The sequence below is a fragment of the Arachis ipaensis genome, chromosome B9, assembly GCF_059453495.1.
Source record: "Arachis ipaensis isolate K30076 ecotype BB chromosome B9, ASM5945349v1, whole genome shotgun sequence".
In the NCBI taxonomy this organism is placed as follows: Eukaryota; Viridiplantae; Streptophyta; class Magnoliopsida; order Fabales; family Fabaceae; genus Arachis; species Arachis ipaensis.
Genome location: NC_142444.1, coordinates 43,669,440 through 43,685,614, shown reverse-complemented (window position 1 = coordinate 43,685,614; position 16,175 = coordinate 43,669,440). Strand labels below are relative to the sequence as shown.

At 36.2% G+C, this 16,175-nt stretch overlaps 1 non-coding gene across 1 annotated transcript; it reads right to left on the bottom strand.

The window, feature by feature from the left end:
- Positions 1–15,524: 15,524 nt before the first annotated feature.
- Positions 15,525–15,633, bottom strand: LOC148544484 (small nucleolar RNA R71). The gene has a single exon (XR_015901237.1). It is a non-coding gene; the product is annotated as a small nucleolar RNA R71 (small nucleolar RNA).
- Between the last annotated feature and the right edge of the window lie 542 nt (positions 15,634–16,175).

The following is a 16,175-nucleotide window of genomic DNA, read 5'->3' as shown; positions in this document are numbered from 1 at the left end:
CAAGGGTGAAATGCACTTTGTGTAACATAAACCAAGTTAGAAACCAATTTGAATCAAGTGGGTTACACAAGTTAAATGCACCAATTATTGTAAAAGAGCGAACCGTGTTCAAGGAAATTGTCAAGTTAAATCAAAATGGTGAATGTAGCACAATTCAAAAGGCATTTGATTAACTTGAAAAGTGAAAGCACGTAAAGGTTCGAATGGATATCATGGGAAACAAAGTAAAGACATGGAAATGCCGACCAATTCATCCTATGAACTGAACTTGGTGAGGTAAAGAAATCTGAATTTTAAAAGTTACAAGTTCGGTTCTAGGTGTCAAGTTTTTAAGAACAAACATTTTCCAGAAATTTGGGCAGCATTCCAGTAGTAATTCGGATGTTCCCGGATAACAAAAAGCAGCAATAATTCATATATGTATCCAAGAATTTCATCAAGCAGGAGAGAAGCATGGAATACATACACAGGCAGCATGAAACACAACTCAACAACTAGAATTCAGCAAGGCAGCAGTGACATAGCAGCATAGCAATAACAAGATGTATACACACAGAAGAACCTAGCTATTATTCAGCAAGGCAATGTACAATTAGCCATGTTGGTTAACAAATACAGAGCAATTATCAGGCATATGATCATCTAATCACAACCTAGCTAACTAACAACATACATTTCTATCTATCCTAACAAGCAGAAGTAATCAACTAACTAACTAAGCTAATCATACCAGAATTAATGAAAAACAGTAAAGACAGAGCAATGGGGCAGGATGTAACCTGGGGTGTAAAAGCAGAAATGGAAAAGGAAAATAGAGGACGTGGATGGTTGATGACAGCACCGCCCAGTAGTGATGGCGGCGGACTCACGGCGGCGCAGGGAACAGCGCGCAGAGCAGTGGTCTAGAGTGAAGCAGTGAGAGTGAGAGGCCGAGGGTGAGAGAGAGCAGAGAAGAGAGAAAAAAAGAGAGGCTGGAGGAGGGAGGCGTCGGCAGTGGCGTCGCCGGCGCGGTGGTGGGTGGTTAAAGGGATTGGGGTGGCTATGGAGGTTTGAGAGAATGCAAGGGAAGAGTGAACGTTGAAGAGAAGAGGGAGTGAGGGTTGCGCAACTGCTTTGGGTTCCTCACGTGGATAGGGTTAATCATTTGACTCTATGCGTGCGCGTATGGTGCACGTCCGCGTGGGTGGGAAAATGAGTGAGTGGCACGGAAGCGTCCTGTGCGCGTCCGCGCAAGGTGAGTTGGGCTAGAGGTTTAGTGCTAGCCCAGAGTCAGCGCAACTCTCAGGTTATAAGCCTGAAAACTTTGTCAATGGATCGACGCGCACGCGGCGCGGGCGCGTCCGCGTGGGTTGCAGATTATGTGTATCGACGCATATGTGTGCTGTGCGCATACGTGTGCATGAGATTGTGCCAGGGGCTTAACGTTTACGCAGGGGTGGCTCAACTCTCTGGAAAATGTATGGGCCTGCATCTGCGTATGGACGCGTGCGCGCATAGCGTGCGTACGCGTCCCTACCCTTTTTTTTTTCAGAAATAGCAAAAACAGCTCAAAATCCTCCTAACACTACCTACAGCTCAAAATTAGCCAAAAATACAAAATGACAAAAAATCTTTTTGGCTTTTTGAGAATCTTCAAATACAAGCAAAAGAGACTTGCTCCACAAGCAACCTACAACCAATTTATTGAAACAAATATATGGAAAGAAAACTACCTACAATGGTAACTCAAATCACTTATTAATAAATAATGCAAGAGGGTGGAAAGAGTTTACCATGGTAGGGTGTCTCCCATCTTGCACTTTTAGTTTAAGTCCTTAAGTTGGACATTTGGGAAGCTCTTTGTCATGGTGGCTTATGCTTGTACTCATCCTTGAATCTCCAAGGATCTTTGCTCCTCAAATGGTTGATAGAAGTTCCAACCATCTTCACCAAGTTTGGATGGAGTGCCACCCAAGATACGAGCTCCCATAGTTGGTCTTCGTGCTTCGATCCGGGATCCCATATATTATTTTTGCACCCGCCTTCTAGTTGATCTTCATGAATTTTCCTTCGGGTGGTTGACAAATAGAAGCACACCAAGTCTTTTTCCTAGACCCATGTAAAGTAGCATTCATCCAATCATGGTCCCTATGCTTTGAAGCTTTGACCTCAATGAGTCTAATTCCCAACTTCCAACCACTACACAATTCCTTCTTACTCTTAGTTCTACAAAGAGCTCTAAGTTGTCCATCCGTTTCAATCAAGTCATATTCAAGTGAGAAAGTGGAGCTTAAGGGTAAGAGTTTTGCCCACTTGAATGATATGTTGGATGGTGGCTTAGGGAGGGAAACCTCCCCACACTTAGACAATGCAAGGTCGACTTCCTTATGCTCTTCTTTGGGTATCTCCACCTCTTAACAACTTCTTTCATCTTCTTCTTGCTTGTTGACTTCTTCCAATTCCTCCTCATCATCAATCGAGTCAAATTTAGGAGGTTGTGTGAAATCTACTTCCTTATCAACTTCACCTTTGATGGAAGAGTCTTCAATGAGATCACTAACATTATTTGGTGTTGAGTTGTCTTTAATAGCGTCAATTTTACGCCCCATGGGAGAGGGTTCAATTATTGATAAGAAATCATTGATGACTGAATCCATCTCTTGATCAACCTTCTCATATTCTTCAATCTTTATATGCTCCGGAAGTTGTTGAGACTTCCATGGTGGTTCTGCATCTCCTAGATCTTCAACCACTTCTTCCTTTTCTTCAATGACCCTAGGTGTCTCCAATTGCTCCAATACAAAGCTCAACTCTTCTTTCTTCACCGAATTTTCCAATCTCTCTTTCATGCTTTGCTCATCTTTTGATTTCTCACATGTGGCCACGGAAGCACCTTGAGTGTTCAAGCATTGGTAGGCTAAAGTATGCACTACCTTAGTCAAATTAGTCACAAACTCTAGGGTGTTCCTTTGCATATCCGCTTGGCCTTGAAGTAGCAAGGTAAGAGAATCATCTATTGGGGCTTGGGGTGGATAGGAAGGGTCATCATTTTGGAGAAAGGGTTCATAGTGGGAAGGCGATTCTAATTGGTAAGAGTATGGAGATGGTATGTATTGAGGTGGTTCTTGGTGGTAATCACGATAGGGTTGTGGTGGTTCTAAAGCTTCTTGCTCATAACGGTCACAAGGAAATGGCATGGTTGATTGGTCATATGATGGATGTGAGTCACAAGAAGGTGCTTGGTAAAAATGGGCTTGTGAGCATGGTTGATAGTCATGTTGAGGATAAGGTTCATAAGCATATGGTGGTGGTACTTGATTATCACAAAAAGAGTCACCATAGCCATTGAATTGGCATGCACTAGGATGTGAATTATACGTATAAGTATCCGGAGGTTGTTGCCAATAGGAGTGATCAATTCTTTGAGGTTCCTCCCATCTTGAAGTGTTCCATCCTTGGTACATGTTGTCATTAAAGTCCACATTTCCTACAACATAGTGAGAACCAAACTCTTAGCCAAAGTGAGAATTCATAGTGGAAAAATAGAATAAAACTAACAAAATCTAGTAAACAAGCAAGAGACAAACCTATTCACACTATTCACATATATTCAATAACCAATAACATAACACCATTGCAAATCCCCGGCAACGGCGCCATTTTGATGAATGGATTTTTGACGGTTTAGAATTTCACTAATGAAGTCTCGTTGTAAAGTATAGTTTCTAAACTAACAATAATCCTTTCATACAAAAATTTTGTTTGTCACAAGTACAAACCCCTAAAATTATAAACCGAAGTATTTAAACATCGGGTCGTCTCTCAAAGGAATTGCAGGGCAGTGTTCTTGTTATTGGCTATAGACATGTATATTTTGGGGTTTTGATTAGGAAACAAGAAAAGTAAATGATAAAGGAAATCAAATGACAAAATGGTCTTGGCAAGGATTGGTGGTCAAGGATCTCTATCCTTATCACTAACCACAACATGATAGTTGCAAGGATCAATCCCACTAAGTCATCCCTTTAACTAATAGTAAAGGAAAGTCAAGTGAGCTATACCAATCCAAGTCCATAAGTCCTAGCTTTCTACTAATTGAATTAGTGAGAACTAGAGTCAATGGCTACCAACTATCAATCACTTGGACGTTAGTAACTCAAGAATTTCCAAGTTACCTTCCCAAGCCAAGAGCATAAAATTCTACTTTAACACCTTCTCAAGCATTTTGACAAACACTTGGAAGGTATAAAAGGAAAGCATAGTAAATCTACAACAAGAATGAAATCTAATCAACAATTATTGCAAAGAATTAACAACAACAATCAAAGAAAACACAATTAACATGAATTACCTCAACTTGCATTAAAATAAAATAGAAGAGACAAGATTGAATCTACAACAAAGCAAAGTAATAAAATAGAAGAAATTGCAACAAAAGAGTAGAAGAACAACATGTAACAACAAAGAATTGAGAAGTAGAAGTAGATGAGAGCAAAGAGCAAAACCTAGATCTAAGAAATTCTACCCTAATCCTAATCCTAATTCTAGAGAGAAGAGAGAGCTTCTCTCTCTAGAAAACTAAACTAAACTAGATCTCAAGTGTAATGTGTGTAATGGTGTGAAGTCATTCCTTCCCCTTCAATCCTTGGTTCCTTTTGTCTTTTTCCGCCAAAACCTTAGCTCCAAATGGGGCCAGAAACCCTCCAAAATCGCCAGGCACGAGTTTGACTAAAAGAATCACGTGCGGCCTTCGGCGCGTACGCGTACAGTGCACGTACGCGTCCATGGAGCATTTCGCGATCCACGCGTAGGCGCATAGTGCGCGCGCGCGTCCATGGGCGTTTTCCAAATCTTTGGCTTTTCATGATTTCTCCACTTTGTATGCTTTCCTTTCACTCCTTTGATCCTTTCCTAGCCCTTTTCAATCTGAAATCACTAACAAACACATCAAGGTATCTAGTGGAATCAAAGGAAGATAAAATCATCAAATTAAAGGTCTAAAAAGTATATTTTCACATCTAAGCACAAATAAGGAAACAATCACAAAATCATGCTATTTCATTGAATAAATGTGAGGAAAGATTATCAAAATGCTCTAAATTCAACACAAGATAAACCCTATAAATGGGGTTTATCATTAATCGGCTCCATCGTGCTTGTCAGACAGTTTAGTATTTATAGTAAACAGAAGAATAATAGCGAAAATAGATAAACAGGAAAAACAGAGAAACAACTTACAAACAGGGAAAGTAGAGAAAGCAGAGAGAACAGAAAGCAAAGCATATACAGAGAAATATAAGAAATGAATCACAATACAGAGAATATGCAACATAGAATGATGCGCACACAAGAATGATGCATGTCTAGCCCTAGTGCAGGAAATGAGCTTATTCCTCGGTTGCATACCTGCTCCCGACCTTACCCGGAGTCCTTTGACCAGTTAAGGCTTCCTTGTTGGCAATACCCATTGCAAGAGTCCTTTGACTTGCAGGGTGGTACTAGCAACTCACTGCAAGAGTCCTTTGACTTGTAGGGCAGAACTAGTTAACTTATATCTGTCCAACACACTCACTGTAAGAGTGCTTTGACTTATAGGAGCATATATATGCACACACACTCACTGTAAGAGTCCTCTGACTTACAAAATAGCATTATAGCTAAGTATCCCAGGGAAGCATTCTCAGTGGTCATACCACCATCTATCTGACTGCCTCAATGCAACAAATGAAGATATAATAGATGATCATCCCAGAAGGTTCAACTCTTTATTCTCGTCCTCTTTTCCTCTATTCTCTTTGTCTCTTGATTCTGCACTTGATATCTTCTTAGCATTTGTACATATATAGCTTATGTCAGTTTCGGTATGAATTGTCAGCCTGTCCCAAACATAGGTTCATTAAGTATATGCTGAACCAGTATAACCTTTCATATAATACCTAACCCTAGGCGCAACTCAAATACTAATTATGTTGCTCCTAGTTTGCTCACTAATCACCATTTATTTCTTTCATTAAAACTTTACCGACTTTTTCTGCGATTTTTATCTTTTTTTTTTTCAACTTTTTATCTTTCCTTTGTCTTTGGCTCACTAATATGTTATTACCACTCCCTAAGTATTTTATGAAGGTAATTATGAGATTCTAAGCTTACAGCTGTCTTTCTAAGGCTTTTACAAAAAATTGCCTTTTTCGTATTATTTTATTATTTTTAATTAAATAATATCATTTAATATCTTATTATTATTTATTATTTTATTATTAATTTTTCGAAAATTACCCCCTTGTTACCTTAAAACTTTATAAATTTACTTTTCATCCCCTGTAACTTTTAATATTTTTACTTTAACTCCCTAAACTTTTAATATTTATAATTTTACCCCACAAACACCAAAATAATTACAACCTTGCCCTTTTTAAGATTTAAAAGGTGTTCTTCATTGTTCTTCATCACAATCAAAGTGTTTTTCGTGTTCTTCATAAATTCTTCAGATTCTTTTTCTGTTTTTATTCGTTTTTCAATCTTTTTAGTAACCAATTTTTACCATAATTCATAATAAATTGGCAGCCACTAAAGTCCCATCTTTTCCACTTGATTTCAACACAAAATCAACCCCAATTTAAGGGTTAGGGTTCAAAATTCCAGCATCCACAAGAGCATGCATTCATAGCTTGAATATTATCAAATTTCATCAAAATTTCAACAAACTTTCACCAAGAATAACTCAAATAAGTAATCAATTTCAAGCATAACCAAACCATATCAGAATCATACAACTCAAACACAATTAATCAAGATTAATTTCACCAAACCCTACCTTGATTTGCTGCTCCTAATTCGGTTGCTTCCTAAGGTGTTCTTTAAGCATTTTTTCCTCCTAAAACTCATCAAGAACAACTTTGAATCCATAAAACCTCAACTAAATAAACCTTAATTAACATGTTAGAAAGGGATTCCTCACCTTAAACTTGTTGGAAATGAAATATTCTTGACTCACAAGTCAAGCTAAGCAAGAGATCAAAGGAAGAACATAAAAAAACTCATGTTTAACATGGTTTTCATGAAAACCGAATCAAGAAGGGGATGGATCATCATTTCACCTAATTTTTAGACATGAAAAGTTACATGGTTATGTAGAGAAAGAAGAGATGATCATTTCAGTCTGATTGGAATTTTGATGAGTTTTTATTCAGAAGAAATCAAGCTTTGAAGATTAAAGTGTCATGAAAGTTTCTCTCTTTTTTCTCTTGCCATTTTCGGCCAAAAGGAAGAAAATGACCAGTCTTGGAAGGGCTTGGGGAGGGGGGGGTAAGGAAATTCATGCTTGATGATGATTGGCTAGTTAGGGAGGTGGTTGAAAAATATCTCAGGTGTATAATTACTAAAACTAGATATATTAGAACACAAGTAAAAACACATCCAGATATTCTTTTCTGAGCTACTAGCATAAATGACACTAGTAACATGTTTAATATGATAATAGAACATATATGATAAGGCATTAGCATTGCTAAAGTCATCATAGAGTAATGATGTTAATCTATACCAATAGACTGTAACCCGGTTAAACCGATCTCCTATTTTTAACTAAAATAGACCAGGTAATATTAGAATATTATTCAAGAAGCTCTAATATTAATATGATAATGATATTATATTACTATTTCTCTTATCTCACGAATCGAGTTCGGCTCATCAAATTGAGACTAACTACGGAAACCAGAGTCTAAAACTCCTAACCGAAACTGCTCAAAAACTAGGTTCTTCGCGGCTGTGTCGTCGAGCTTACCTCAGAAGAGGTTCTGGTTTAGAGATAATATAATGATAATGAGAATTGAGACTCTTGATAATACAGCAGAGGTATTCCCTTCACTGGTCTTCCGAAAAACTCCATATCTTCAGAAAAGATCTCGTGTATCCGAAAACAAGGTTGTTACACTAAAGACTTTAAAACAGTAATTTAAGTATAATTTCAAGAGTATGGGGACAAGTGAGTAAGTTTGAAGGTTATACTTGAATTAAGATGTAATTAGTGACAACTTGTTTGATGGAGGTCTGATGGTGATTTCAATATTAAAGGAGAGGATAATGATTTGAGTATGATTGAGGTATGGTGATGAATGAGATGAGATTGAGAATGATGTGGGTATTGATGAATTATGATTGAATTACTCATATGGCTTGTGAATTTGAATTATCTGAGACACGAGTTTTCCTGGGTAGACACAGTGGCTTACTACCACTTGCTCCAGGTTGAAACTCGATACTCTATTGACCCTCTATCACAAGATGTGATTGGGAACTTTAACTCCCAGAGTTCCCCCTTGGGCATGCATAAATATATAAAATATTATATTTTTGAGCTTGGAGTTTGACTCCATGGAATATTATATTATTTAATTTGGAGTTTGACTCCATGGAATATTATATTATTGAGCTTGGAATTTGAATCCATGGAATATTATATTTGAGTTTGGAGTTTGACTCCATAGAATATTATATTTGAACTTGGAGTTTGACTCCACGGATATTAATTTTGAGCTTGGGGATGTGTGCACAAAGGGAGTGTGCAATGATTAGCTATCAGGACATGCGGGTTGGCTATATAACCGACAGATAAAACTCATCAGCCATAGGACAGGCATATATCATATGCATTTGCATATTTTTCTTGAGTGTGCATTTGTTTTGGTTTGCCTAATTTTTTAGCCATGTTTATCTGCTACTTATTTTATTTGCTGTACCCGAATCCTACCTGTGATTTTTTTATTTGTCTTGTATGTGTATGTTTATCTGAGAGACCCTCTCTGGTGGAGGCGTGATGAAGGTGGTTTTTGGTATGTGGTAATGAAGGTTGAGACAGGATAGACTAGCTGTTGCCTTATTATTCTAATTTATGTGTTGGTTGAATAGAAGTGAGTGACGTAAGTTGGGTAGGAAGCCCTTAGGCACATCTTTTGTCCTTTTTATTTCTTTAAACTATTAATTTTACTAATTTGTAAATTAAAGGAATTTCTTTATGACCTTTCAAAGTAAGTTTTTCACAAAGCTTTTCCAAAAGGTTATTCAGGGATAAACAGTTTGAATAACGAACTTCTTTCTATTTACAAGTATTTCTTTGCTTTGATAGTATCCCTTTCCCTACTAAGAATCTACGAGGACGATGTTCTCACCCCTACAGACTTTCTTTTTCAATGACAGGTTCAAGAAGCTTTAGCGCGAAGCCGTGATTGATCTACAAGCTTTATATAAATGTTGTATTTTCTATTTATTGGTTTAGTTGAGATTTTACCCCTCATCAATTGTCATTTTGAGATTTTAGAGGGGCAAGACTTTTATTTGGGAAGTTTTGAATAAGTTTATGTATCTATTATTATGTAGATATAATTATGTGATTAAGTGAATTAAAGTAAATACTTTTCAAATTCGTAATTAACGATTCGGTTTATATTCGCAAAGGCTCAATATTAAATAATTATAATATTAAATTAAAGAATTAGAGATAAGTAACGCCTGAACTTTTAGTACGATCATGAGGTGTTAAAAGTAATGGTGTTACATTATGGTATCAGAACGGTTCATCCTGATTAGATCCTTAGGAGTGGACTGACTATGCTTCATTACATACTATGAGTGTCTGTCATGGATGACGAGAAATAGAGCTTTATGTACATAATTGTCTATTGATTAACGCTGTTAGCTTACCGTTGCATACCTGCTGATGTTAAGTCTGGCCAACTTAATGTTGATAGTTTATGTGTATGGGAAAGTTAACGGGTTATCATAGGTAAAATAGAAGTAATAGGTAACGCGAATAATAGGTTTTGGAAACGTTAGGAGTTAATTCTTGATATTATTCCGTTATGTGTCTTGAACCCTACGGGTGTCATGTGACTTGTTCTTTATTTCATGATCTGCTTTGAAGTTCTTATTTGTGATTTCTTTCTTGAAAAATAAATTGATTATTTTCCAACCCTATTCTTTTGTTCACATACATCCTTGTATGATCTTAAGCGCATATGTTTGCTTAAATTCCTTAGATATCTGCTTTTATTGTTTAAACTTCTCTTCTTGACTCATGTGCTATTGGATGTACCTTAAACTTGTCTTGATGCAGTATACCTTTTAAATTGCTTGCTCTGAGTACTTTTAAAGAAATTGTGATTCGATTTTTCTCTTATTTGAATATATCTACAATCATTCTTTAAATTTTAATAAAATCGTTTCTAATTTGATATACACTCCTCTATGTGAACTTTGAAACTTCTTCATATAGTTTACGACTGTTTATTTCCAATGCATTGTCCATTCTTTTATTGCTTTATGAAAGTATACTTACTCTAAATACAACTTGATTTTCTAACAACTTTGTTACAGTTTTTACTCACATCTTTACTTGATTATGTACTTAGATATCTTTCAAAATTTCCAAAGAAATATTTTTGCCTTTATCCCTATTGATCTTTGTTTGACAAACTTCACTTAATTTATTTTAATTTGAATTTGGTTTAGCATAACACATTATTTATGAATTTGTTGTTCTTCTGAAAACATTGGGCTTATAAATTTTCTTTTAAGGATAGACTGATTCCTTCTTAAGCTTTTCGTTTCTACGAATGTCACGCTTTATGAATCCTATTTGAATTCCCTTGATTTAAGTTCCTTTCTTGAAATGAGTTGGTTTCCTTCTTAGCGCATCTTAATATTATTGAATATCCTTATAAGGTTGCGATTTCAAGTATATTCTTAGAATTTTGTTTTAAACCTTTTTAAACAACTTTTGATTTATTCTTATGCAAGGTTGTCCTTGACTTTGCATTCCTTTACTTGATCAGTGCCTCTCTTTGCTATGATTTGAACTTGTTTTGGTGTGACACAACCATCTCTTGAAGTTTTAATAAAATTATTTTCAACTCGGCCTACACTCTTTTACCTTATACTTTGAAAATTTATGTATGTGGTTTAAACCTGTTTGATTATAATGCATCCTCTTTTCCTTTTATGAGCAAAACTTTATCTCAAGTTTTCTTCCAACAAGATCATAGTTTTCATGCATGCTTATAAAAAAATTGAGAAAATACAATTTTGCTCTTAGCCAAATTAATCTTTCCCTTTTCAAACTTTGTATAGTCTACTTCAACTTGAATTTATATTGAAATAATACAACGTTCATGCTTTTATTATTCTTTTGAAGGACGTTTGTTACTTATCTTTTCTTTTAGAACATGAAATGATTTTCTTTTAAGTTTTCCATTCTTTATGAAAAATGTATTCGAAAGTATTTTTAAATCATACTCTTGAGTTCTGTGAGCTTTGATGAGCGGATAATTTATACGCTTTTTGGCATTGTTTTTAGTATATTTTTAGTAGGATCTAGTTACTTTTAGGGATGTTTTCATTAGTTTTCATGTTAAATTCATATTTCTGGACTTTACTATGAGTTTGTGTGTTTTTCTGTGATTTCAGGTATTTTCTGGCTGAAATTGAGGGACTTGAGCAAAAATCAGATTCAGAGATTGAAGAAGGACTGCTGATGCTGTTGGATTCTGACCTCCCTGCACTCAAAGTGGATTTTCTGGAGCTACAGAACTCGAAATGGCGCGCTTCTAATTGCGTTGGAAAGTAGACATCCAGGGATTTCCAGCAATGTATAATAGTCCATACTTTGACCAAGTATAGACGACGCAAACTGGCGTTCAACGCCAGCTCTCTGCCCAAATCTGGCGTCCAGCGCCAGAAATGGATCCAAAACCAGAGTTGGACGCCCAAACTGGCACAAAAACTAGCGTTCAACTCCAAGAAGGACCTCTACACGTGCAACACTCAAGCTCAGCCCAAGCACACACCAAGTGGGCCCCGAAAGTGGATTTATGCATCAATTACTTACTTCTGTAAACCCTAGTAGCTAGTTTATTATAAATAGGACCTTTTACTATTGTATTTGGTATCTTTGATCAGTTGTATGCTATCTTAGATCACGTTTGAGGGCTGGCCTCTCGGCCATGCCTGGACTTTCACTTATGTATTTTTAACGGTAGAGTTTCTACACTCCATAGATTAAGGTGTGGAGCTCTGCTGTTCCTCAAAGATTAATGCAAAGTACTACTGTTTTCTATTCAATTCATCTTGCTTCGCTTCTAAGATATTCATTCGTACTTCAATCTGAATGTGATGAACGTGACAATCATCATCATTCCCTATGAACGCGTGCCTGACAACCACTTCCGTTCTACCTTAGACTGAATGAGTATCTCTTAGATCTCCTAACCAGAATCTTCGTGGTGTAAGCTAGAATGATGGCGGCATTCAAGAGAATCTGGAAGGTCTAAACCTTGTCTATGGTATTTCGAGTAGGATTCAATGAATGAATGACTGTGACGAGCTCCAAACACGCGATTGCGGGGCGTTAGTGACAGACACAAAAGGATAGTAAATCCTATTCCAGCATGATCGAGAACCGACAGATGAATAGCCGTGCCGTGATAGGGTGCGTTGACCATTTTCACTGAGAGGATAAGATGAAGCCATTGACAAGGGTGATGCCTCCAGACGATTAGCCGTGCCGTGACAGGGCATTTGGATCATTTTCCCGAGAGAAGACCGAAAGTAGCCATTGACAATGGTGATGTATCACACAAAGCCAGCCATGGAAAGGAGTAAGACTGACTGGATGAAGATAGCAGGAAAGCAGAGGTTCAGAGGAACGAAAGCATCTCCATTCGCTTATCTGAAATTCTCACCAATGAATTACATAAGTATTTCTATCCCTATTTTATTATATTATTTTCGAAAACTCCATAACCATTTGATATCCACCTGACTGAGATTTACAAGGTGACCATAGCTTGCTTCATACCGACAATCTCCGTGGGATTCAACCCTTACTCACGTAAGGTATTACTTGGACGACCCAGTGCACTTGCTGGTTAGTTATGCGAAGTTGTGAAGATATGTTTAGACCATGGTCCTGTGCATCCGTTTTTGGTGCCATTGCCAGGGAATCAATTTCGAACAACAATTCACAACCTGAGTAGCAATTTCGCATACCAAGTTTTTGGCGCCATTGCCGGGGATTGTTTGAGTTTTCGGCAAGCTTTTGGTCCGGTAACATCAGTGCCAAGTTTGATCCGGCAACAACACCAAGTTTTTGGTGCCGTTGCCGGGGATTGTTTGAGTTTGGACAACTGACGGTTCATCTTGTTGCTCAGATTAGGTAATTTTCTTTTTATTTTATTTTCAAAAATTTTTTCAAAAATATTTCTAAATTTTTCTCATCTGTTTTTGAAAAAAATAAAAATGTTTTCAAAAATATATTTTTATTCAAAATTTTTAAGAGTGAAGTCTAGTGTTTCACGAAGCATGCGAAGCCTGGCTGGCTGTAAAGCCATGTCTAAATTCAATTGGACTGAGGTTTGAAATTTGTTATCAAGAGCAAGCTAGTTGTTGTTAATCCACCTGCTACTGTTCCTGATTTACATGCTAAAGCTTGGCTGGCCATTGGCCATGTCTAGTGTTTTGGACCGGAGCTTTCATTGAAAGCTTGGCTGGCTAGTGAGCCATGTCTAATTCCTGGACTGAAGCTTTAGACTAACAATGCAAGATTGCTGGAATTCATATTAAAAATTTTGGAATCCTTATTTTTGTTTTTCAAATAATTTTCGAAAAAATACAAAAAAATTAGAAAATCATAAAAATCAAAAATATTTTTCTGTTTCTTGTTTGAGTCTTGAGTCATGTTATAAGTTTGGTGTCAATTGCATGTGCATCTTGCATTTTTCGAAAATTCATGCATTCATAGTGTTCTTCATGATCTTCAAGTTGTTCTTGGTAAGTCTTCTTGTTTGATCTTTGCATTTGCATGTTTAGTGTCTTTTCTTGTTTTTCATATGCATTCTTGAATTCTTAGTGTCTAAGCATTAAAGAATTTTAAGTTTGATGTCTTGCATGTTTTCTTTGCATTAAAAATTTTTCAAAAATATGTTCTTGGTGTTCTTCTTGACATTCAAAGTGTTCTTGGTGTTCATCTTGACATTCATAGCATTCTTGCATGCATTCATTGTTTTGATCTAAAAATTTCATGCATTGCATCATTTTTCTTGTTTTTCCCTTGCATCATAAAAATTCAAAAATCAAAAAAATATCTTTCCCTTTTTCTCTCATCAAATTCGAAAATTTGAGTTGACTTTTTCAAAAATTTTTAAAATCAAGTTGTTTCTTATGAGTCAAATCAAATTTTCAATTTAAAAATCTCATCTTTTTCAAAATCTTTTTCAAAAATCAAATCTTTTTCAAATTTCTTAGTTATTTTCGAAAATTCCAAAAATATTTTTCAAAAATCTTTTTCTTATTTTTATATCAAATTTTCGAAAATAACATAATCAATTAATGTTTTGATTCAAAAATTTCAAGTTTGTTACTTACTTGTTAAGAAAGATTCAAACTTTAAGTTCTAGAATCATATCTTGTGATTTCTTGTGAATCAAGTCATTAATTGTGATTTTAAAAATCAAATCTTTTTCAAAAACTAATTTCAATCATATGTTTTCAAAAATATCTTCTTATCTTACCTTTTTCAAAAATTTGATTTCAAAATATCTTTTCTAACTTCCTAACTTCTTATCTTTTCAAAGTTGTTTCAACTAACTAACTCTCTCTCTCTAATTTTCGAAAATATCCCCCCCCCTTTTTCAAAATTTCTTTTTAATTAACTAATTATTTCAATTTTAAAACTTAATTTTCGAAAATCACTAACCTTTTTCAAAAACTATTTTCAAAAATCATTAACTCTTTTCCAAAAATTATTTTCGAAATTTTCCCTCTCTTATCTTATTCTATTTATTTATTCATCTACTAACATCTCTCCCTCACCCACCAAAAATCCGAACTCCCTCTCTCTCTCTTTTTGAGTTCAGATTTTCTTCTTCTTTTCTTCTACTAACACAAGGACCTCTATACTGTGGTATAAAGGATCCATATTATTATTATTATTATTTCTGTGCCCTCTTCTTTGTCATATGAGCAGGAGCAAGGACAAGAATATTCTTGTAGAAGCAGATCCAGAACCTGAAAGGACTCTGAAGAGGAAACTAAGAGAAGCTAAAATACAACAATCCAGAGATAACCTTTCAGAATTTTTCGAACAAGAAGAGGAGATGGCAGCCGAAAATGATAATAATGCAAGGAGAATGCTTGGTGACTTTACTGCACCTAATTCCAATTTACATGGAAGAAGAATCTCTATTCCTACCATTGGAGCAAACAACTTTGAGCTGAAACCTCAATTAGTTTCTCTGATGCAGCAGAACTGCAAGTTTTATGGACTTCCATCTGAAGATCCTTTTCAGTTCTTAACTGAATTCTTGCAGATCTGTGATATTGTTAAGACTAATGGAGTAGATCCTGAAGTCTACAGGCTCATGCTTTTCCCTTTTGCTATAAGAGACAGAGCTAGAGTGTAGTTGGACTCTCAACCCAAAGACAGCCTGAACTCTTGGGATAAGCTGGTCACGGCTTTCTTAGCCAAGTTCTTTCCTCCTCAAAAGCTGAGCAAGCTTAGAGTGGATGTTCAAACTTTTAGACAGAAAGAAGGTGAATCCCTCTATGAAGCTTGGGAGAGATACAAAGGACTGACCAAAAAGTGTCCTTCTGACATGATTTCAGAATGGACCATCCTGGATATATTCTATGATGGTCTGTCTGAGTTATCTAAGATGTCATTGGATACCTCTGCAGGTGGATCCATTCACCTAAAGAAAACGCCTGCAGAAGCTCAAGAACTCATTGACATGGTTGAAAATAACCAGTTCATGTACACCTCTGAAAGGAATCCTGTGAATAATGGGACGCCTATGAAGAAGGGAGTTCTTGAAATTGATACTCTGAATGCCATATTGGCTCAGAACAAAATATTGACTCAGCAAGTCAATATGATCTCTCAGAGTCTGAATGGAGTGCAAGCTGCATCCAACAGTACTCAAGAGGCTTCTTATGAAGAAGAAGCTTATGATCCTGAGAACCCTGCAATAGCAGAGGTGAATTACTTAGGTGAACCTTATGGAAACACCTATAACTCATCATGGAGAAATCATCCAAATTTCTCATGGAAGGATCAAAAGCCTCAACAAGGCTTTAATAATGGTGGAAGAAACAGGTTTAGCAATAGCAAGCCTTTTCCATCATCCACTCAGCAACAGACAGAG